The 26,049-nt window shown below is 35.9% G+C and overlaps 1 protein-coding gene and 1 pseudogene across 1 annotated transcript in view; both read left to right on the plus strand.

Moving 5' to 3' along the window:
* CCSER1 (coiled-coil serine rich protein 1) overlaps nucleotides 1-26,049 on the plus strand; it is a 714,838-nt gene that overhangs the window by 631,613 nt on the left and 57,176 nt on the right. The gene's annotated exons all lie outside the window — the stretch shown is intronic.
* LOC119260359 (KATNB1-like protein 1) lies at nucleotides 1,483-2,077 on the plus strand (annotated as a pseudogene).

Raw genomic sequence — 26,049 nt, forward strand, 5'->3', positions numbered from 1 at the left:
ACTTGCTGCAAACAAACTTAATTATATTCATTAAAACCCAGAAATGGGACCACAAGAAAAGATGAATTTCTTCCAGAAGGCAGTCTCCCAAACCCTGGTCTATCTATGTTTACAGGGAACAAGGAACAAAATCATGAAATCCCAATTAATTGATGAGCTTATTCAAAGAGAGACCGTTAGAGGGCTACCCCTGGTGGTGCAGCAGTTGAGTGCTGTGCTGCGAAGCTGCCCACAGCCTCTGCAGCGCTGGTTTTATCCTCGGCCTCCGGCAAGGGTCCCAAATTGCATGCAGACCTCTCTGTCGTGCCCGTTGCTCCCCTCGTCAGTCTGCCTGTTCTGTTCCCCGCTCTGGCTCTGGTGAATTCTCTCACCCTCCCGTGCTTCTGACTGTACCCAGTGCTCATATAAATAAATAAATAAATCTAAAAAAAAAAAAAGAGAGAGACTGTTAGAAAGATGACCTCCCCATATTTCATCCTTTGTCCAATCTCGCCAAAAAGATAAGGCATTCCTATTGTTGAAGCATGGGTTAGAGAATTGAAAAATTCTGGAAATCATACTCCCATTTTCCTAGAAGTTCATGATTTAAAATAGAAATACTAGAAGAAAAAGAATTACCCTAAAAAGTGGTATAAATAAAGGACTAATAATTAAATTGTGCCTTTATTCTTTCAGGTTATAATCATTAGCCAAAAAGATTTGGTTTTGAGTATGTAAGTCATGCTGAAATCAATGATAATGAATATGATGATATAATATAATAATATAATTTACCATATAACATATTATATATTTGATTCCTGAACAAGGTGAGAGTTAGGGGTGCAGACCCCTGCACAGTTGTAAATCTATGCATGTCTTGCAGTCTTCCTTCCATGTCCATGGTTTCTGCATCCAGGATTCAGTCAAAAGATTCTGGTGGTAACTGAGTCTGAGGATAGAAAATAATTAATGTAGGTATTGAATGACCCTGTTTATCTACAGGGATGCTGTAGCTGCTGGTATATAGGAGAAACTTGCAATGTTAAAAAAAAAAAAAAAAAAACTAAACTAAACTTTTGGAATAACATTGTGAATCATTTTATTGATAAAAAGACTCTCTGACTTCACTAATAAGAACACGAAGGAGGGGTCTCCCCGGTGGTGGTGCAGCGGTTGAGCGCTGGGTTTGGAAGCTGCCCATAGCCTCTGCAGCGCCAGTTCCATCCCCGGCTGCCAGGCGAGGGTCCCACATGGCGCGCAGACCTCTCCTGCTGCCCGCTGCTCCCCTCAGCAGTGTACTTTGACACTCTGTCTGTTCTACTCTCCGCTCTGGCTCTGGTGAATTCTCTCACCCTCCCATGCATCTGACTGTACCCAGTACTTGTATAAATAAATAAATAAATAAATAAATAAATAAATAAATAAATAAATAAAATTCAAAAAAAAAAAAAAATAACACGAAGGAGTTAAGAACTCTCCAAGACAACTGCTTAAATAAATAGAATAGTTGGACTGACTGTGAAAAATCCAGATTAAAGCAAGTTAGTCTATCACAGAAAGGAAGTTTACCCTTCTCCAAATCCTTGTTACACAAAATAGCACAGTCCCTTCCAAGTGTGGACTGTGACGTGGCAAATAAAGAAAATGAACTGGGGTAGCAGGCCACTTAACTGAAAAATCACACCCTGGTAGCTGAACATATGGTTAACTCCTGTGATTCTGGCTCTTCATAGACAGAAAATCCATCATCAAAGTATATAGACTTGTGTTTTTTCTGAGGCTTGTCAGGACCATGAGACAATGGCACACGTTTTATTCAGCAGGAATTTGAGATTGAGAGTAGATTTAGTTTTCTGGAAAAAAAGAGAAATATAAATGTATTTGTAGCTTGTTTGGTGAGAATAGAAAACCTTGGAGTTGTAATGGATTCCCTTTCTATGCTTGTTGTTTACAGGAAGAAAACAATGTATCTCTCTTGCTATTGTGTAGACTTACTACCTCTAGTAAAGTTACTATTTAAAGCTAATTTGAAGAATACATAATAGTTGGTTTAAACTGAGTCCATACAGTCATTAAAGATGATTACCAGAATTGAAAAAAAAAAAAAAAAAAACAGAATGTTAGTGTGAAGACTGAGTGAGAGCCTGGGATCCTCATACTTGCACTCTCTAAAGAGTTTCTGCCATCAGCTCCATAAAGACAAAGCATTATCTTAGTGGAAAAATAACTTTAATAGGATTTTGCCCATAGAAAGTGAAGAAAAGAAAGTATATAATTTTCCAAATTAAACAACCAAAATCACTTACCCCCTTATGTCTAAATGTCCAACCAAACAGCCTTGGCTCAAAGCGGGGCTACTAAGGCCCAATAACTTACAACAAGTTTCCTTCTGGCAGGAAACCATAAGAAAAGGGAAGAAGGGGCTAGGTAGGTTTGGGGAAAAAGGAACAAACTCAAGTACAAATCAAGGTAACAGCTGCTTTGACAGCCTCCTCACAGGTCTCTCACCCATGTCTCTTCCAAGTGTCTCTATATGTCTTGGCTCCATATGTCTCCTTCCATGTCCCCCAAATCGCTGGTATAAGTCCAAAGCTGAGAAGCAGACAGCCCCTTCTACACAGTCTCTGTGGTCCACGTGTCTCCTCCAAGTCCCCCTCAGTGACTTTTCTTCTTCTCACTTCCAGCTCCACCTGGTAGGAACGGAAACATGGACTTCTCCTTTTTATGTAGATTATTACACTGTTACAGGAACAGGAATATACTGGTGATATTGATAAGAATTTAGATGCTTAATTTTTACAGTTGCATTGAGACTTTGTCTACCATAAAGCATTTGGTTATTCCCAATATCCCTGGAGTATATAATTTCCAAAACAAATGTATCATCTGAGAACTGTGAACTCTAGGGGAAAGCAAAAACATTTTTTTTTTTCTTTAAGAAGCTACATAATGAAACCACAAAAAGAAACCTTAACAACCTACTTCACATTGAAAAATATCTAAAAGGAGCAGCCTCAATTTTAGTGAGGTGAAAGTGCACTCTGAAGATTGTTCATCTTCATGACAGCATATATGGTTATGCTTTAGCATTGTTTAAGAACTACTTGCTTTGAATGTAATCCTGCATAAAAATATAATATATGCTATATGAAAAAAATAAGACAGGACTTATTTCGAGAACTACTAAGACCAGTCATCTTTTAAACATAGAGTTCTATAAGAAAACACTTAAATATTGTGGTATTTTCCTTGTTGAAAAGACTTGAAAGTTTAAAACATCACAAGAAATAATCAATAGTAATTTTTTTGTCCACACCATGCTACTGTGTATACAAATTTCCTTAGTAATTTAATAAACTATGTATATGTATATGATAACAGTATCTTTAAAAAAAACTTAAGAACAACTATGCTACTAGCTTTATAAAATCAAGGGATTAAATTAGGAATTTATGTTCACTTACAATACTTAAAATTTATTCCACCCCATTTTTAAAACTTGAGAATATTATTGGTATCTCTGATATGTTTTGTCATGTCATCATGACATACATTATAACATATATATCATATATGTATGTTATTACTGTATATAAAACTTAAAAATACATTTGTATAAATGTTTAATTAAAATTATCCATGTAGTTGGTTAATTTATACTCATTGTTTATTGTATTAAATTTCCAGTTCTGTATTACTTAAGCTCCCTTCATTTGAGTAAATTCACTAAATACTTAAAAAAAAGAAAAAAACAAAGCTATATTCACAGTTCAAACACATGTTTGTTAAGGGTTAACAGTATAACAGATGTAGAAGTATATAATATGATGTGGTCTTTAAAGCATTTCTTTGATTTCTACTGCTTGTAATGTCTGGAGATTTATTTTACTAAATCTTCTAATAAAATGAGCTTAATTGATTTAGTTTAATAGATGAAAGAATGTTTTATTTCCTAGTGAGAAAAAGTTCTACCAACATCTAGTACCACATTTGTATGGGTGAAGAATGAGGAGAAAAGTTGTATCTTAATATAAAATTACAAAGGTGGCAATAATTATCATTTTCCATTACAAAAGAGGTTGAATTTATAACATTAATTTCACCAGGGGAAATCTGTAATCTTCATTTTAAATAAATTAATCAGTAGCAGTACTATTTATGAAGTGCTGTGTGTTAAAATCCATGATGAGCTTTTCCACATTATGATTACCCTAAGATGTCTAGCCTGGAGGGCTTCACGTTTTTCTAGGTTTGTTATTACATCCTCCCACTAGGTATCTGATGAATTGAAGTAGAGAGCCCTGAATTTCAGCAAGCTCAGGAATAGTGCTTTATGACTATTAAAAAAAATTAAATGTCAATTTAAAGAATATTTCATAGTTCATATATTTTGTTCACTGACTCTAGTGCCTGTGTATAATGCTAAAAACAGATCAACAATGGGGCAACAATAAAAGAAGCATCCTCATCCAGGAAAGCTACAAACCTCCCACAGTTCTTATTTAACTGTTACAATCACTATGAATTTCCACTATGAATATCAGTTATAATATTTCTCATAAGGGAGTAAATTATTTTTCCAGTTGATGAAATGACATCTGGGCTAATAAGAAGGTAGATTTTTTTTTTCAATACCCTTAAAACTTAGAGAGGGGCCTTCCTGGTTGCACAAGGGGTTAAGCATGGCACTGTGAAGCATCCGCAGCCTCTGCAGCATGAGTTCCATCCCTGGCCAGCCAGGGAGAAACCACATGGCGAGGCAGACCTCTCCTGTTTCGCTCGCTGCTCCCCCCAGCAGTGTACTTTGGTCAATTTGCCTGTCCTATTCCCCACTCTGTCTCTGGTGAATTCTCTCACCCCCACATCTATGGTCTGTACCCCAGCTCTTGTATGCATGAATAAATAAATCTTAAAAAAAAAACAACTTAAAGAAATGATAAGCACTGAGTACCATGGTGCCATGCAATCACTACATCAGTGATACAGATAACCTGATTCTTTACAGCACTAAAGCACCAAACCTTTGGAATCTATCTGTTCAGTTTAACCTGTGTCTTAGTAATAATGAGTTAGCAGCTCGAGTCCATTTTCACCAAATGATATTTTCCCTTCCCTCTGAAAGATAAGATCAGTCCAAATACCTCTGTAGGTAATATAGAAATAAGAATGACATGTGACTTCTCAAAAAAAGCCTTAATTATCAAAATATTAGTTTGTGACTTGTAATACTCATTCTAAGACAGGAAATCAGGAATATGTTTTGGGGCAAGTGTGGAACAAATGTAAAAACCAATGCCTAATGAAGAAAATATATCTGGTGTATTCCCTTACACAGTCTGGGTCACAATGTATTTAGTAGAAGAACTTTTTATGATCACATTGTTCTCCCTTTCTCATTCTGTAAATTGTAAAATTGTAAAAACTGGCTTGAATTTTATTACATTATAAATTAAGTTGAAACTGTATTATATCCAATTTGAGGCTTGTCTTGTTACTCTGGAAGTGTGTTTTGTGCTTATGAGTTTGGGTCTCATTAGGCCCTCAATAACCAAAACTCTTAAGTAGTAAGGATGTGATTTCATTTGCCGTTTAGTTTCTAATTCTTGCTTAATGGTTGAGGATTTGGGAAGGGATCTCAAACAGTAATTCTTGTAATTTACATTCCTGATGTCTTTGTTGCATTTTCTCTCTCCTGAATGTTGGCCTTTAATGATTTTTCTTCCTTTATTCCAATTAAAAGATAATGCTTGGTAATAGTGAGTGCCCAGTAAAGGTTAATTGTTCCACACACTAGCCTTCATTGGACTAATTTGTTAAGTCAAGATAACTTAATTTCTTTTTATTTAAAACATCTTTAAGCAAAATGTGTTTTTAAAGAGAATTGCACATTTCTCCTGTTTTTTTTTTTATTTTATTTTTATTTTAACATTAGGGGTTACATTCTTGCTCTTCCATATGTTCCACTCACCCTCCACCAAACCACCCATGCCAATACCCCATCTGCTTCTCTTCCCCATTCCCTTCTCTTTTCCATTCCAACTGGTAACCGTTGTATTTTTTCACTGAGTTCAAGATTTATTACTCCTGTATTTTAGCATATATTTTTTTCCAGTTATATTCCACAGATGAATGGAATATCTGAAATCTGTATTTTACTTTTTTTTTTTTTAATTTTTTATAGAGGCATGTTTTTATTTATTTATTTGTTTGTTTGTTTTGTTTATACATGCACTGGGTACAGTCAGAAGCGCGGGAGGGTGAGAGAATTCACCAGAGCCAGAGCGGGGAGCAGAGCAGGCAGAAGGACCGAAGTACACTGCTGAGGGGAGCAGCGGGCGGCAGGAGAGGTCTGCGCGCCATGTGGGACCCTCCTCTGGTGGCCGGGGAGCAGCCGGGGATCGAACCGGTGCCGCGGAGGCCGCGGGCAGCTTCGCAACCCAGCACTCAACCGCTGCGCCACCGGGGAGGCCCTGTATTTTACTTTTTAACTTAACTTCACTTAACAAAATTTCACATTGAGGTTCAGCTTCACAATCTCCCTAAAAGCTAGGATCTGAGTACTAGAAAAGCTGTTCACCTAAAGAAGCCTGTTGAAAGACCCCATTGCAACCAGGAAGGAAAATATGTTTTCATGCAGAGTCTCTAGCATCTTTTTTTTTTTTTTTAAGATTTATTTATTTTTATACAAGAGCTGGGGTACAGGGCAGAGGCGCGGGATGGTGAGAGGATTCACCAGAGACAGAGTAGATTGCAGAACAGGCAGATGACTGAAATACACTGCTGAAGGAAGCAGCGGGCGTGACAAGAGAGGTCTGCCGTGCCATGTGGGTTTCTCCCTGGCCGGCTGGGAATTGAACCCGCACTGCAGGGCTGTGGGCAGCTTCACAGCGCTGTGCTCAACCCGCTGTGCCACCTGGGAGGCCCATCTCTAGCATTGCCTAATGAAACAACATTATGATAGCGGGCAAAGCAAGGATATTTAAAGTTCTAATTCCATTTTTGAACAGCAGGTGATAAAGAGTAATTTGAAGCTGAGAGAATTAAATGACAACTGGCACAAAATCCTTGTCATGAACAAATAAATATATATTTGCTTAAATTTGACTATATGTGATTTGCAAAACAATCTACAGAGAATATATGTACAAAATAGAAACTGATAATAGTACTGTCAATTTCTGTTTTATATAATTCACAGATATGATGGTTTATACCTAGACTCCTGCAAATGTACTTATTTGCCCCAAGGTTAGTGATTTCAGAAGGACCTTAAGCTGCTTTCAAGATCAAACACCCCCGTTGTATAGTGATAAAGGATAGCTTTGGGCAAGACAAGCGATAATGAAAAAAGAAAGTAGGAAATAAGAAAAAGTCCAAGGTTTCATCAAATAGAGAATCAAAATAACAGCAACAACAGAAAAAAGCAAATAAAACTATGCTCTGCTGCCTATACTTTGTATGATCACTGGCTTCTCTATAAGGTTAACTTTTTGATGGAAATAATAAAGATTGAAAGTTTATGTATATAATGGGTGGGTTTTCCCATAATATGCTTTATAAACATGGCATTTTTTCCTAGTATTTTCTTCAACTACTGAAAATAATTACAAAACTCCTAAGGGCAAAAAAGAACTAAATTAACTCAAGCAGTGCTGATTTAATTAGTTTTACTAATTAATAAATACAAGAAAATCAGACTAGATATAAGTGTAAAACAAAATCATAATTAAAAATCCAATTTAACATTTAAGCTAAGAATTTAGTATTATTTCTCATCAATAAATTATTGATACATTTCATAGGGCCACTTCGAGTTTCAGTCTTTACATCTGGAAAACATTATCAGCTATACAATCTAATAGCTATTAAGGTCATATTTCATAGAAAGCTTTATACATTCAAATGAAAACAGCTAGGGAATTAACATTAGTTTATACTAAAAGAGTTTGAAAGAACGAGTTTAAGTGAACTTTGGATAGTTTTGAGGAATAATAAAATACACACTGTTTCTCATTTTTGTGTTTTTGTATTTTGCCAAAGGTCATTTCCACATTAGCATAACTTTTATAGTTATTAAGATAAAGCTAATTCAAATTGGCTTAAGGAAAACTTGCTTCGGACAAAAGTGTTTATGTATGAAGTCCAAGGAAAGGTATAAAAATAGACCATAAGAAGGAAGGGATTCAGTCTTACTCCTCTTATACAAATCAGTTAACTCATCCGACTAGCAAGCATATATTTTTTTCATTATCTGTATATATTTTGTATTTATGTCATAAAGAGAGTCCAGAAATTCTACAGTGTGACTGCTGATCTCATTTATCTTTACCATATTATGCAGTACAAATAGTATTTAATCTAAAATGGAGTAAACAATTGAGTTAAGGGTATATTAAGGGTATACTTTTTTTTTTTTTTTTTTTTTGTGGGAACCTCGCCAGCAACCGAGGAACGAACTGGCACTGCAGAGGTGCGGGCAGCCTGGCAGCCCAGCGCTCAACCACTGCGCCACAGGGGAGGTCCTTACTTATTTATTTTTTTTTAAGATTTATTTATTTATTTATACAAGCACTGGGTACAGTCAGAAGCGTGGGAGGGTGAGAGAATTCACCAGAGCCAGAGCGGGGAGCAGAGCAGGCAGAAGGACCAAAGTACACTGCTGAGGGGAGCAGCAGGCGGCAGGAGAGGTCTGCGAGCCATGTTGGACCCTCACCCAGCAGCCAGGGATCAAACCAGCGCTACAGAGGCTGCGGGCAGCTTTGCAACCCAGCGTTCAACTGCTGCGCCACCAGGGAGGCCCCAAATTTTCTTTTTAATTTGATGCCCTTTTGGTTTTGTACAAATGTAAGATTATATAAATACAAAAACTAAAATGAATTAACTTTTGATATGTGTCCCTAGCGAAATGAGTGCATTCATTTTTTTTTTAATATTGATTCTATAATAGAACTTTTAAATTACTCCAGTCATAGGGATTTTTTTCTTATATATTGATACACACACCACACACACATCCACACACCCACACCTCTTTGTGCTTATAGGTAAGTGTTCATTAAAATAGTTACATATAAAAATGTAATATATTTGTATACCAACCAGTTGAATTTGAATAATAAATGCAAAATAGAATTCATGGACTAAAATATGAAATTGTGCATCAAAATAAAATATCTTATACTTCAAAGAGTTTTATCAAGAAATTGAAGACAATCATAGTAAGAACATTTGCAAATCATACCTCTGACAGTGAATTTATACCTAGAATATACAACGAGCTCTTCAAATACAGCAATTAAAGAGTGCCCAATTTAAAAGTGAATAATGTGCTTGAATAACATTTCTTAGTAGAAGGTAGACAAATGGCCTCTTGTTACATAAATAATACTCAACATCAGTAGTAATTAAGGAAATGCAAATCAAAACACAATATAATACCAGTTGATGCTGCTTGAATGTGCCAAAGATCCAAAAGAAGAAAAAAAAAAAAAAGGATAGAGGGTAATAAACATTGGTGAAGGAAGAAATTAAAATCCCTCATATACTACTCGGAAGGATGTAAAAAGGCTTAGCTGTCAGATCCTCAAAAACTTAAGTATAATGTTAACATGTAAACTGGTAATCTACTGCTAGGTATATATCCAAGAGAACTGAACATTTTTGTCCACCAAAACTTATACATGATGCCATAGCGACATTATTCTTAATAGTCAAAGTGGAAATAAACTATGTCTATCAAGAATGGATTAACAAAATATAGCTATGTAGTAGACTGTTACTCAGCCATAAAAAGTAATGGAAATGGAATACTGATACATGCAACGACCTGGATGGAACTTGAAAACAACTAAGTCAAAGAAAGTAGTGATAAATGATACATATTGCATTTTCGACTTAGATGAAAAAATACCGAACAGGCAGATCCACATAGTCAGAAAGTAGATTAGTGGTTGCCACAGCTAATGGGTCAGAATGTTCTTTAGAGTAAATAAAATGTTCTGGAATTACATAGTAGTGATGGTTTCACAATTCTGGTTATAAAAACCAATAACACTGAATGATACACTTTGAAAAGGTGAAATTTATGGTATATGATTTTTTTAATAAAACTAATACATTAAGCAAACAAGTATTTATGAATTGGAATATGCGCTATTCAGCACACAAACAGGACACAAAGTAGAATATAATTCTGGGGGATAAAATTTAAAATAGGTTACATTTTTCAGAAGCAGAAAAAATATAATTTTTGAGCTTTCAGATTTATTATTCACTGCAGAGTCATCTACTAATATGAAAAGATTCAAAATTTGAATTAAATCAGAACTCCATGTAATGACTGTTAGGTATGCAATGTATATTTAATTTATTACCTTAAGGGTTTGTGGCTTATGGTTATAATAAGTATATTACAAATATAATAGCATAATATTATCATGTATAATGATTAATGTCCCATTGTTATATGCATCCAGCTACAGGATTATAATTGTTCTACTTATTTCAGTAACTGAGAGGCTACATTTCAGATAAATAATTTTGTATGTGGGATTTAAAAAGCTTTGAAGTTTTTATATTTTATAAATTTACTTTAGTAATAGAATAGCTTGATTAGTACTTAATTTTAATGATTTAGTATTTTTTTAAGTTAGAGAAGGTCTATATTTTAAGCCTTTTTGGAATGACAACTAATTCACACTGATCCTGACTTTGCATGACCATAACATGCTGTAAATCTAATTCTTCCTTATATTACAGCAGAATGTCACAGACAGTGTTCCCTAGTTGGTTCTACTAAGTACAAGGCATTCCTTACCATCTCATATAGGCATGAAAGAATTTTTACATTACACCAGTCATAGGAGCTTTCCCTGAACTCGGCCCCCTTCAAGATGAAAGCCAGATGATGTAACATGGGGACACCAGAACTGTTGTTTCATGACTAAACTTCAATTATGTGCAATATAGCTGGATTCTCAGAAAACACAATTCAACATATGAGTGCTCAAAATAGACTTGCGTGTCTTGGAATGGAGGCCACTATTTGACAATATATCTTCTCTCCCTTTTATTATTACATTTTATAATTTTGTTTTGTTTTTTTAAATAGAAAATTGACATATTACTTCCCTAACCATTTAAATTGCCAGCATGCTCTGTTTCTGCCTCTTAGGAATTATGTGGATGTAAAGAATTCCCACTATTTTATTCTCCTTAGAAATATTTTATTCTTATAACTCACAAATAATAAGTCCTTGAAATATTTAAATATAAGTTATTAGTATTTTATTCTGTCTCACTGGATCAATAACTATTTTCCTTTTCAATCAGATTACAAAGATTATTATATATCACATCACAATAGTTACCATTATAAGAGTCAGTGTGAGCATATATATTCCCAATATACTCCATTTTTATTCCTTAATTTCTCATTTTCTCTGCATTTTGTTTTTTTACAGAAAACTATACTACATCATCTTTAACAATTTCATAATTATATTTTTTTAAATTTTGTTATGTCTATCTCAAAAATTCTATATATTTGAAGATTGTAATATGCAATCAGAATAAAAGGATAGGGCCTCCCCGGTGGCGCAGCGGTTGAGCGCTGGGTTGCGAAGCTGCCCGCGGCCTCTGCGGCGCCGGTTCGATCCCCGGCTGCTCCCGGCCACTGGCGGAGGGTCCCATATGGCGCGCAGACCTCTCCTGCCGCCTGCTGCTCCCCTCAGCAGTGTACTTCGGTCCTTCTGCCTGCTCTGCTCCCCGCTCTGGCTCTGGTGAATTCTCTCACCCTCCCGCGCTTCTGACTGTACCCAGTGCATGTATCAACAAAACAAACAAACAAATAAATAAATAAATAAAACATGCCTCTATTAAAAAAAAAAAAAAACAGAATAAAAGGATAAATGAAAAAGAGGAAAGGAAGAAGGAGGGGAAACACCTTGTAAAAGCTTATTCTGAGTAGCAGAAAAATAGCTAATAATAATAATAATAATAATAACAATACTTTGTTATTTATACAAAGCATGTAGGTGACCGAGAAAACCTCACTGGAGCATGCTTCTTCCTGCCTTGTCTACCTCTCCTACTACCTTTTAATGAGTTTTCTCTGTCATATTGATCTGTGTTGGGCCATCACTTTCTTGTATCAGGGATCTTAGTCTGCATTTTCTCCGTGTGCACTTGCTTATGGTTCACCCCAGTAATGATTCACAGACTTGATTCTTCTACATTTTCTACAAACTGGAGGTTGCTTGCCCTATTTCCTTCAGAACCTGATTTCATTGTGCTTGCTCAATGCTGCCCTGCCCCTAACCTGAGTAAGCTGCACTTGTTTTATATGCAGCTGTGACAAATAGATTTTTATTCTGCATCTTTTATCACAAAAAATAAAAAGTTGATTTGACTTTTAACTGAAAAATAGATTGATCGATGTAGTAACATTTACTGAAAATCTATGAGAGTAGTGCTGTTTCTTTCTTGATTTTCACTGTTGCAAGACTCAAGAAGCAATAACTGACCCAATAAATATTTCAGTTTAGTCTATAACAGGTCTGATGAGATCTGTGCATACATCACCCACATTTTTGCAGGCTACACATGCCACCAATATCTTAATATAGACGTGTAACAAAATACATGTAATTAATATTTCCATGATCTGGGCTATATATTCTCAAAAGGCTTTGTTTATTAAATACTCAATACAAATTACAAGGCCATTTATATATTGACAGGTTTGTGTGTGTGTATAAATGTGTGAAATAGATGCGTGCATATATATATGTAAATAAGTAAAATTTATATATAATACTATATATGCACATGTGTATATCCACACACATATGTGTATAAGTACATGCATGTATATAAATGTAATTATTCATATTCCACATATTAGTGACAACATCCAGGAGTTCAAGTTTCCTTTTGAATTAGCTTTTTTTTTTTTTTTTTAATTTTATGGGTAGACACCTAGAAGTGGAATTACTGGGTCAAATGACAGATGCATGTTTAATATTTTGAGAAATCACCATCTGTTTTCCATAAGGGCTCAACCAATTTGCATTCTCTACAATTTGCAGTAGAAGGGTTCTCTTTTCTCCACAGCCTCGCCAGCACTGCTGTTTCTGTTTTTTTCAATATGGGATATTCTCACAGGTGTGAGATGTTATCTCATTGTGTTCTTGATTTCCATTTCTCTATTAATAAGTGATTGTGAACACTTTTTCATGTGCCTTTGATTGTTTGAATTTCTTTTTTGTAGAAGTGTCTATTTAGTTCTCAAACTTCAAACAACAGTTCTTGATTATAAATTTCTTTCTAGCTAGACGCTTGCTGTAGTTCTTCAAAGCAGTATAATTAGTAATGTTAAAATTTTGTATCCATTGTTAAATATTTGCTGTGATTTACAAATTATCCAACTAGAACGCCAATTTCCTTACAGCTTTCTATTATATACAGTGAAGTCTCTAATTTTCATATTTGTTAGTCTTTGTTAATACCAAAACAAAACCATTAAAAGTATATTCATGATATTAAAATCCCATGCACATATCTAATTGCAAATGATTAATAAGTTACATGCTCAGATCATTATTAAAAAATAGTAGATGGGCCTCCCCGGTGGCGCAGCGGTTGAGCGCTGGGTTGCAAAGCTGCAACCCAGCTTTGGTTGGGTTGCAGCACCAGTTCAATCCCCACCTGCTCCCTGGCCACCAGAGGAGGGTCCCACATGGCGTGCAGACCTCTCCTGCCGCCCGCTGCTCCCCTCAGCATTGTACTTCGGTCCTTCTGCCTGCTCTGCTCTCCGCTCTGGCTCTGGTGAATTCTCTCACCCTCCCGTGCTTCTGACTGTACCCAGTGCTTGTATAAATAAATAAATCTCAAGGAAGGAAAGGAAGGAAGGGAGGGAGGGAGGAGGGAGGGAGGGAGGGAGGGAGGGAGGAGGGAGAGGAAGGAAATAGACCCCTGCATGACTTATTGTGTACTAATAACAGTATTCATGTTGAATATTCATAGATTATGTTAAGTACTAAGAATAATTAAGTGAAATATACACATTTGAGTATTTTTTTAGAAGTATAAAATAGTAATGGCATTGCTGTAACAAGCATTTGGCAACAAGCAACAAATATTAACCTAAAAATCAGGGTGTCTTGAATGTCTTATATATTTTTTTTCATTCTTTCTTCCCCTAATAATGACAGATGACACTCAGAGTCTTATTGGGTTATTCCCACAGTTCAGGTTATTAAGGTGCATTATTTAATAACTGGTTTTATTTCAAGTTCTATTTTAAAAAATGTAGGCAAATAATTGCATATAGCACTATGGTACCAAGTATGTGTTAATAACTTAGTTTTCAACCTTTCCTTCTTTAATCCACTTTCAAGGTGAAAGAGAATGCTGGTGTAGTGAAAAGTGAAGGATTTCTTCCCGTTTGGCTTTCATCCCATCTTTAACTTAAAAGTTAACTATGTACCTAGTCAAAGGCATTGAATAATGTTTTCTTCCACCTAAAATTGCTGTTGAAGCATTTTTTGAATCTTACATTTCCAGTTATCTCCAGGCACAGCTTTAGGTAATATTTTCAAAGTAACAAACTATTTTTTACATTGTGATTACATAAATCCTTTATCTACAAACACAAATCATTCAAGAGTTTGTATTTGAAGTTTTAAAATTAAGTATTTAAGGTGAGTGACTAAGTAGCAAATCTCTAAACTTCTTTAAAATATTTCTTTTTTCCCTTATTCTTGTAAAATTTTTTCATGGTTTTCAATCCTAGAGGAAGTTTTTCTTTCATAAAGAAATTTTGCCATGAAGTTTCTATTTTGGTACTGTCTTGTGGAAGAGACATTTGGCCAGGTTACCAAATGATCTAGATCTCGCAGCTGCTAGTGTCCATAATCCCTAGCCCTTGAGAAAGACAATTAAACTACTTAAGCATCTATTTATATGTTTTTCTCTCTGCAGAAAAAGAGCCCTAAAAATAAATTCAGCAAATGCTTGTAACTGACTGTGGGGTGTCAGGGTTGATATTCTTTAAAGGAGTTACCTGATTATTTCTTTATTTGTTCTGTGCTTATCCTTTCAGTCACTTAGAAAACCCAGATATCTATATTTATACATAGCTATAGCTATAAATGTGATATAAATAGATATTTATATATACATACATTGATATGCATGTGTATATGTATTTAGATATACAAATATACAAGTGTGTGTATGTGTACACAGACCTATATATGTACTACACAAGTGTGTGCACACAGATACATACATGTATATAAAAGAGAGAGAAATTTTCCAGTATATTGAATTCTGTACAATCTATGACATGAAGCAGCTTGTATCAGCTGGGCCACTTGAACAATTAAATTGTTGAACAAAGAAAAAAGTAACATGATAAATGAATATGTTTTTGTTTTGGCAGTTATTAGTTTCACATTTATACAATGAGAAATTTGATAAACAGAGTTGAACTTCACGGTTAATGACATTTCTGAGTTCTAGAATGTATTTAAATAATGGAGGAACTTCATTATAAACAATGGAGGGTAAAACAAAGAACCTCTCTTCTGACAGATCAGAGTAAATTATTTTATATCTCATCCATATTTAGAAAGTGACATTGATGTTTATACATTTATCCTCTGATACACAGTTTTGGGTAAGACTTGGTCCTCTTTTTTAAACCTAAATTTCAAATGTCTTAATACAATAAAAGGTTACGTTTTATAGGAATTTTGTTACATGTCTTGCATATCACTGTAATGCACGTACACACAATTTCAATTATTCCCTAAGGTATTGTGTAGTTGTAGATCATAAACTTTTAGCTTGAATTAAACATCACAGCTGGTTGCTTTAATTTGATGCATTATATCACAAATGTTTTAACAGCTTGACCAAAATGAGCCATACTGCATATTCAAAAGAAGAGCGAAGGTCAGTGCACATGAAGCCTAGTCATTTGCAAATTTCCGTTGGCATATTAAAAAGCATTTTGCAGAATATAGTTTAGTAGCATATAATCAATTGAAATAAAACACCTGAGCGTACTATTGCAATGGTGGTTTACTCATAAAAAGCAATAATATTAATTTTAATCTCATGAGTGTATATTAAAATAGCACATTTTTAAGAATATGAATATTGTGCTCTGAGAATATTATTCACTTCTTCCATTGTGATAACCTTGCCTATTTTTTTAAAAAAACTTAACAAATAAAACTGCAGAAGAAGGCATTTCGCAAAAAATAGAGACCTTTGGTTGCCCTTGTTCTCAAGCTATACCCAAGAAGCTTTTCCAACCTGCCTTCTTTAAAGGACCAGAAAAGTTGGCTTTCATTCATTCTATTTATACTCCAAAAATATTTACCTGAAAAAAGAACTGTTAATTTTTAAACTTTTATAACTCCAGGAGTGTTCTTCCAACCCATAGCTATTAGCCCAAAATATTGTTGTTAAGGCAGTTTATAAGCTAAAATAATTCCATCCCGTAAGATCTGAAAATAGGGCCTCCCTTGTGGCACAAGGGGTTAAGACACAACCTAAGAAGCTATCCACAGCCAGTGCAGCACGAGTTCGATTCCCTGCCAAGGGAGCTGCGCAGATGGCACAGCAGACCTCTCCTGACTTGCCTGCTGCTCCCCTCAGCAGTGTATTTCAGTCAATCACTCTGTTCTGTTCCTCACTGTCTCGGGTGAAGCCTCTCACCCCCCACACCCGTAGACTGTACCCCAGTTCTTGTATACAAAAATAAATAAATCTTTAAAAAATATGAAAATAGAGTCTCCTAAAGTATGTACCTGCAACACAAACAGATGTGAAAGTAAACAGCGCAATAGGTTAATATTATATTTCATGATAAAAAGTGGTAAATGAGCTACTTCCTTATTAGTCATAAAATCATAGAATTATAAGCTGAATGACAACCAAAGATGACTGAGAGGTTTTCTCAGTAACATTTTTTCTAATCATCAGCTCTCAGTCCAGACATTAAATGTCCCCAGGGCATAATTCCCTTAAGTGTGATTTTTGGAGCCCAATCCAATTCCATATACATGTATCACTAAATTAAATTATGCACTGATCTATAGCCATTGTGTGTGTTGTTTTTATCTTAGCCAATAGTTAAACACTTCTTTTCAATATAGTTCAATTACTATATCATTCTAGAATTATTCTATATTCTTTCAATAAGTACTAATTCTTCCTTTATCAGTGTATTCATAAAACTTCATGAAATTTGGGCCTCCCAGGTGACACAGCAGCTTGAGCGCCATGCTGTGAAGCTGTCCACACCTCTGCAGCATGGGTTCAATTCCTGGCCAACCAGGGAGAAACCCACATGTCATGGCAGACCTCTCCTGTCTCGCCTGCTGCTCCCCTCAGCAGTGTCTTCGGTCTGTCTGCCTGCTCTGTTCCCCTCTCTGTCTCTGGTGAATTCTCTCGCCCTCGCATGCCTCTGACCTATACCCTGGTTCTAGTGCAAATAAATAAATATTAAAAAAAAAAAAACTTTATGAAGTTTCAGTTCTGGAGTTCCTTTTGTCTTAGAATTAACAACTACAATTGTGAACTCTTGGTTATATATCATTCACCATTTTTCCAACTCCATTTCTCTATGTATATAATTAAAGTACACTAAAGCAAATGGCATGTACTTTAAAATGAAGAAAACTGAGTTACAATGAGGTTGTATTTTCTAAATAAAATAAATCATTTCCAGAGTCAAAAACCCATTTGTGGTTCCTCACATATAGGTACCTCATGGCATATATATGAAAAACTTGCGCTGCTGAAGTTTATTAACATAGTCAACATTAAAAATTACTTTGTTTCCAGTTGCTCTATGCAGCCTCCATTGGCTTTACAGGAGTTAACATGCCCTTACCTTCTTATTTCATCTTTCCCCAGCTCTCTTGTAGACCGGCATTTCTGGGAGCTGACTTCTTCAGTTTAATTCTCTGCCTTGCTTCACCTTGCCTATCACTTGGTGGAAAATATTATAATCAATTGAAAAGAAGATCACATAGTAGGGAAACCCAAGTGGGGAAAATTTTGCCATGTTTCCTAATTGTATACTTATATTTTAGCCCCATACTTTTAGTCCCATACCTTTGCACAAATTAAGGGGTCACTCAAGGTATAACCTTTCCTCAGTGGAGAGGTTTATGTGCTCTGTTGATGTATGTTCTGGGTTTGAATCTCAGCTATGCCACTAATTCTGCAACATCTAATAAGATATTAAGCTCGTATGTAACTCAGATTTCTAATGTACAAATTAGAATAATACATAATAGTTATTGTGAGAATTAAGTTATTTAATAATTATGAATATATTAGAATACACTTTATAGATGAAGACATTTTCAGAGAACCAGAATGGCCATTTCATTTCCTTCCAAACATAACCAGACACAATGCTTCTCAAAATAAGTAACCTTCTTACCAATGGCTTTACCTCCAGAGATATTGATTTCTCTCAAACACTTTTTTGTTTGTTTCTGAGCATTCAATGTGCTTGTGTTTGAATCCTATCATAAAGCTTCATTGTCTAACATCCTTCAGTGGCTAAAAAATTGTAAATCCCGATGTGTGATCATCTCAGTCTGAGGGAATTAAAATATTCTCCCACATTTTCATTTTAATAGACTCTTCCTTGATTAAATAAAGTTACTACTATGAGCACTTTAGATCTGAAAAAGGCAATACTTAAGGGTGTTTTAATAGAGAACTGAGGACTTCCACATCATAATGTATCACCCATCATTGATATCAGACATGACCCTAAATATGCAACGAAAGTCACTGATAACACAAAAGAAAAACTCTGTGAACCATTAGCCAACTGGGCTTCTGCAAGGCTGTTGGTAAGAGGTCTTGATATTGGCAGCTGTGATTTGCTCTTAGGACTACTTGGGGCAAAACAAGTTCATTCCATTTTATGTGGATTTAAACAGATGTGATTCAAATAAGCAGTGCACATATGTAATGCCATACTTTATTGTGCAGTTGTTGGGATAAGGGGACTTTCTCCTTATCCCTTTGGTTCTCAGGGTGATTTAATAAAAAATAATAATATCAGACAGATTAGTAGTATTAAAATTCAACTTAATTACTTATGTATGGGGAATCTGCAAAGATAAATTAACTCCAAAGATAATAAGGCAAAATAATGGTAGATTTCTAGAGCTAAGGAATAAAGTAGGGATCTGGGGCTTCAGAGAGGGAGGAGGAAAACTCATGACAAAGAGAGGGAAACTCATATAATGGACACCAGATGCTTTGTACTTGGATTTTTTTTTTTCCTTAAAGATTTATTTATTTATTTATTCATACAAGCACTGGGTACAGCCAGAAGCGTGGGAGGGTGGGAGAATTCACCAGAGCCAGAGCAGGGAACAGAACAAGTAGACCGACGAAATACACTGCTGAGGGGAGCAGCGGGAGAGACAGGAGAGGTCTGTCGCAACATGTGGGACCCTCGCCAGTGGCCGGGGATCAAATCGGCGCTGCAGAGGCTGCGGGCAGCTTTGCAGCCCAGTGCTCAACTGCTGTGCCACTGGGGAGGCCCTTGGATTTTTTTTAAAGATTTATTTATGTGTTCAAGAACTGGGGTACAAACCAGAGGTTCAGGGGATGGGAGGATTCACCAGAGACAGAGTGGGGAACAAAACAGGCAGACTGACTGAAATACACTGCTGAGGGGAGAAGCAGGTGAGACAGGAGAGGTCTGCTGCACCATTTGGGTTAGCTCCCTGGCCGGCCAGTGATTGAACTCATGCTGCAGTGGCTGAGGATAGCTTCATAGTACTGTGCTTAGCCCCTTGTGCCACCAGGGAGGCCCTATACTTAGATGTTTGCCCTGACATTTAGATAGGATTGTCTCATAGGAAGTTTATTTCTGGTAAAAACCCTAATTTTGGGTAAGAACGGTGATTTTCATTCTAGGTAGTGAAAGGAGTGGTAAAAGTCTCTCTTGAGTCTGCAGGGCCTCAATCTCAGCTTGAAATAATCTGCATAGTGAAGTAGTAGGTCTTTGGGGATCCCTGTCCTGAGCAATGTGGTAGGTGTATCCTTCACAAAGCTGTAAGTGGGTAGGAGAGCTAGTGTTTTCATTTACTAAATTGCACTCTTTCATTTTAAAATAAAAAAAAAACCTGTTATCTCAAACTGAGGATGAATTTTAATATTGATAATTTCATAACTATTCTTCTACTTCCAAAAATAAATAAGTGGGCTTATCATTATTTTTGTAATTAAAAGAGGGAAACTTCTATCATTAATATGCAAAATTGAGTCATTAATTATAAAAATCTTAGAAGCTATGTATCTAATTTTAGTATCTAATCTAATTTAAAAAATCCTACATAGGATTTTTTATCATTCTTTAAAATCTTTTCTTCAGAAGTCATTTTTAATGATCTTTCTGTGTTTTCAAGGAGTTAGATTCTTTACCTCTATTCCTTATAAAGCCCATTATTTCAACATATATCAAGTTTGAAATTAGTTTGAAGTATACACGTAATTAAAGCATATCTTCAATATTAAAGTAAGAAGACTCACTTTAAAATACCTAAGTAATTTTAGTATATTCAATAATGATTTCTTAGTATCTTAAGTTCTTAATCAGGGAGAGCCCTTTAAAGGTACTGTATTAAACAAGGAAAGACCTTTAAAGAAAATATTGTATTTCTTTTTTTTTTTTTTTTAAGATTTCTTTCTTTATACAAGAACTGGGGTGTAAGCCAGAGGTGTGGGGGGTGAGAGGATTCACCAGAGACAGTGGGGCACAGAACAGGCAGAGCTACTGAAATACACTGCTGAGGGGAGCAGTGGGCGAGCCAAGAGAGGTCTGCTGCGCCATGTGGGATTCTTGCCGGCTGGCTGGGATGGAACCCGCACTGCAGAGGCTGCAAACAGCTTCACAGTGTGGCACTCAATCGCCTGCACCACCAGAAGGTCCCAGAAAGCATTGTATTTCTTAAAACTTGAATTTAAAAACATAACTTTTATAGTTTCAATATAAATTTTATCAGTTTAAGTATCAGTCATAATCCCATTTCCATAATACAATGCTTGTCATGTTATAGTGTCTACAGGACAGTAAAACAGAGAGATTAAAGAGACAAACAGTGAGAGGAAGAACATGACACCAGACAAGAAAGAATCTCAATTTTAATTTGGGGGAAAATCAACTCCCAAAGAGTTTTCTTTGAGATGACACCATAAACTTTTTGTTCTATATAGATATCCTCAATTAAAAGAAAAACAACCACTTACAGGTGAAACCATGTTCACACCCTACTTACCCCATCTATGTCACCTTCAAAACACAAGTCAACTGATGAGAAAGTCATTTAAATATATTTTATAAGGATATCTTTGTAATGAAAAATTCCAAATCCTCTCTCTGTCACACTCCTTTATATTTTATCACAGTTGAGCAAAATATATATGAAAATATAACACCTATAAACTCCAGTCATGATAAGGATTTAATGTCATTGACATAAATTTACTAAAGGACATGGACAAATGTCTGAATGTGTAAGCCCACTAGTATAAGGATACAAAACACAAGGCCATTCAGAAACCATAAGTTAAGAATAAAATTATGGTCCTCTCTGAAAACAGACATCAGAGAAAACACATACGTAGTGGGAGACTTCAACACACCACTATCAACAATGGATAGATCAACAAGACAAAAAATAAGTAAAGAAACCAAAGCTCTAAATAAGGACCTAGAGCAATTGGGCTTAACAGACATCTATAGAACACTAAACCCCAAAAAAACAGAGTACACATTTTTCTCAAGCGCACACGGATCATTCTCCAGGATCGATCACATACTGAGGCACAAGACAAACATCAACAGATACACCAATATTGAAATCATATCAACCATCTTTTCTGACCATGAAGGCATCAAACTAGAAATAAACCATAAAAAGAAGGCAAGGAACTTTCCTACCTCATGGAGATTAAAAACCACACTACTGGAAGACCACTGGACTAATGAGGAGATCAAAGAAGAAATTAAAAAATTCTTTGAATTGAACAACAAGGAGGACACCAATATCCTAAATGTATAGGATGCAGCAAAAGCAGTAATAAGAGGAAAATATATAGCAATAGAAGCTCACATCAAGAAACAAGAAAGAACTCAAAGAAACAACCTAATCTCGAAGCTCAAAGATCTAGAAAAAGAACAACAAAAAAACCCCAAAACCAGTAGAAGAAAAGAAATAATAAAAACCAAAGCAGAAATAAATGAAATTGAAACTAAAAAAACAATCCAAAAGATCAATGAAGCCAAGAGCTGGTTCTTTGACAAAATCAATAAAATAGACAAACCCCTAGCCAGGCTCACAAAGGAAAAAAGGGAGAAAGCACAAATATACAGGATCATCAATGAAAGAGGAGAAATCACAACGGACACAGCAGAAATCAAAAGAATAATCAATAACTACTATGAACAGTTATATGGAAACAAGTTTAACAATCTAGAGGAGATGGACAAATTCCTACAACTCTACAATCACCCAAAGCTAGATAAAGAAGAAATAGAACACCTAAACAGACCAATTACAAGCAGCGAAATTGAAATGGTAATCAAAAACCTCCCCAAAAACAAAAGCCCAGGACCTGATGGATTTACAAATGAATTCTACCAAAGATTCAGAGACGAATTAGTGCCTATCCTTCACAAACTCTTCCAAAAAATTGAGAAGGAAGGGACAATACCAAACACGTTCTATGAAGCCAACATTACACTAATACCAAAACCGAACAAGGACAACACAAAAAAGGAAAACTACAGGCCAATCTCCCTAATGAACACTGATGCAAAAATCCTCAATAAAATTTTAGCTATCAGAATCCAACAATGTATCCATAAGATAATTCACCACAACCAAGTAGGATTCATTCCAGGGACACAAGGATGGTTTAACATCCGAAAATCAATCAACGTTATCCAACACATCAACAAAAAGAAATGTAAAAACCATACGATAATATCAATAGATGCTGAGAAAGCTTTCGACAAAGTGCAACACCCATTCATGATAAAAGCCCTTGAAATTCTTGGGATACAAGGAACATACCTCAACATCATAAAGGCCATCTATGACAAGCCAACAGCCAGTATCATTCTCAATGGTGAAAAGCTGAAAGCAATTCCATTAAGATCTGGAACAAGACAAGGATGTCCACTCTCACCACTGCTTTTCAATATAATACTGGAAGTCCTAGCCAGAGCAATAAGACAAGAGAAAGACATCCAAGGAATCCAAATAGGAAAAGAAAGTCAAACTATCACTATTTGCAGATGATATGATAATATACATAGAGAACCCCAAAAACTCCACAGAAAAACTAATTCAACTCATCAATCAGTTCAGTAATGTGGCAGGATACAAAATCAACACTCAAAAATCAGTAGCCTTCCTATACACAAACAATAAATCTGAAGAAGAAGAAATAAAAAAAAACATCCCTTTTATTATTGAAACAAAAAAAATCAAATATTTGGGAATAAATCTAACAAAAGAGGTAAAGGACCTATACAAAGAAAACTGTAAAACACTGTTAAAAGAAATAGAAGAAGACACAAAGAAATGGAAAGACATCCCCTGCTCATGGATTAGAAGAATAAACATTATTAAAATGGCCATCCTTCCAAAAGCAATATACAGATTCAATGCTATTCCAATCAAAATTTCAATGTAATTCTTCAAAGAAATAGAACAATTATTGATGAAATTCATATGGAATCACAAAAAACCCCGAATAGCCAAAGCTCTCCTGAAAAAAAAAGAAGGGAATGGAGGCATCACACTCCCAGACTTCAAACTCTACTACAAAGCCATAATCATCAAAACTGCATGGTATTGGAACAAGAACAGACATACAGACCAATGGAATCGAATAGAAAATCCAGAAATAAACCCACAGATTTATGGTCAACTAATTTTTGACAAAGGAGCAAAGACTATGCATTGGAGCAAAGAAAGTTTGTTCAATAAATGGTGGTGGGAAAACTGGGTGGCTACATGCAAAAGAATGAAGGAAGCTTGACCACTACCTCACACCATACACAAAAATCAACTCAAAATGGATTAAAGAACTAGACATAAGACCTGAAACCATAAAATATATAGAAGGAAACATAGGCGAAACACTATGTGATTTGCACATCAAAGACATCTTTACAGACACATCACCCAAAGCAGTGATAGTAAAGGCAAAGATAAACAGCTGGGACTACATCAAATTAAAGAGCTTCTGCACAGCAAAAGAGACAATAACAAAAACAAAGAGAAACCCCACCAACTGGGAGAACATTTTTGCACCCAACACTAATGATAAAGGACTGATCACAAAAATCTGCAAAGAGCTGATGAGACTCAACAACAACAAAGAAAATAATCCAGTCAAAAAATGGGCAGAAGAGCTAAAAAGAAACTTCTCTGAAGAGGAAATACAAATGGCCAACAGGCATATGAAAAAATGTTCAACATCACTTGTCATCAGGGAAATGCAAATCAAAACTACCATGAGATACCATCTTACACCAGTGAGAATGGCACATATTAAAAAAACTAGCAACAACAAATGTTGGTGAGGGTGTGGAGAACAAGGAACTCTTCTGCACTGTTGGTGGGAGTGCAAACTGGTCCAACCACTGTGGAGAGCTGTGTGGAGATTTCTGGACCTACTAAACATAGAGCTTCCATATGATCCAGCAATTCCACTCCTAGGTATTTACCCAAAGGACACAGAAACATCAATTCCAAAGAACACCTGCACCCCTATGTTTATAGCAGCACTGTTTACAATAGCTAAGGTTTGGAAACAACCCAAATGCCCAAAAATAGATGACTGGATCAAGAAGATATGGTACATATATACCATGGAATATTACTCAGCATTCAAAAAAGATAAACACATGCAATTTGCAGCAACATGGATGGCGCTGGAAGGGATCATGCTCAGCGAAATAAGCCAAAAAGAAAAATACCGGATGGTCTCACTCATAGCAGGAAACTAGAAAACTTAAATAAGGGACCAGGAAAATGAATAACTATAAGAAAGTGAAAATCAAAATCAACAAAAAACTATGAACCAGAGACACTTTTAGGGGGGCGGGGGCGGGAGGGGAGGGATTGGGGTCAGAATGGGGGGGCTGCAATTGTATGGGGAATATAAAAATAAATTTATTATTAAAAAAAAAGAATAAAATTATGAATTTAGGGCCTCACCGGTGGCGCAGCGGGTTGAGCACCGCAGGTTGAGCGCCACACTGTGAATCTGTCCACAGGCTCTGCAGTGCAGGTTTGATCCCGGCCCGGCCAGCAAGGGTCCCACATGGTGCGACAGACCTCTCCTGTCTCGCCCATTGCTCTCCTCAGCAGTGTATATCTGTCGGCTGACTGTTCTGCACCCTGCTCTGTCTCTGGTGAATCCTCTCACCCTCCCGTGCCTCTGGCCTGTACTCCCGCTCTTGTATAAAAATAAAGAAATCTGGGCCTCCCCTGGTGGCGCAGTGGTTGAGCTCTGGGCTGCAAAGCTGCCTGCAACCTCTGCAGCTCCGGTTCGATCCCCGGCCACCAGCGAGTGTCCCACGTGGTGCACGCAGACCTCTCCTGCTGTGCCTGCTGCTCCCCTCAGCAGTGTATTTCGTCGGTCTGCCTGTTCTGTTCCCTGCTCTGGCTCTGGTGAATTCTTTTACCCTCCCATGCTTTTGACTGTACCCAGTGCTTGTATAAATAAATCTTAAAGAATAAATAAATAAATAAACAAACAAGCAAATAAATAAATAAATCTTTTAAAAATATGAATTTAAATGTTGATATCTAGAAGTACATGAAGATTTCTAAATTAAACTATTAAATGCTTTATATTAGTTTTATTTTATTTACCCTATTTTTTTAAATAATGTTAATATATGTCTAAACTTTCTGTATATGACAGGACTGATGGGAGAATCATTGTGTAACTACTTTAAATAATAGCAACTGAAAAGAAAGTGGAAATGTT

The sequence above is a fragment of the Talpa occidentalis genome, unplaced genomic scaffold, assembly GCF_014898055.3.
Source record: "Talpa occidentalis isolate TD23 unplaced genomic scaffold, MPIMG_talOcc4v2.1 talOcc4.6, whole genome shotgun sequence".
NCBI classification, from domain to species: domain Eukaryota; kingdom Metazoa; phylum Chordata; class Mammalia; order Eulipotyphla; family Talpidae; genus Talpa; species Talpa occidentalis.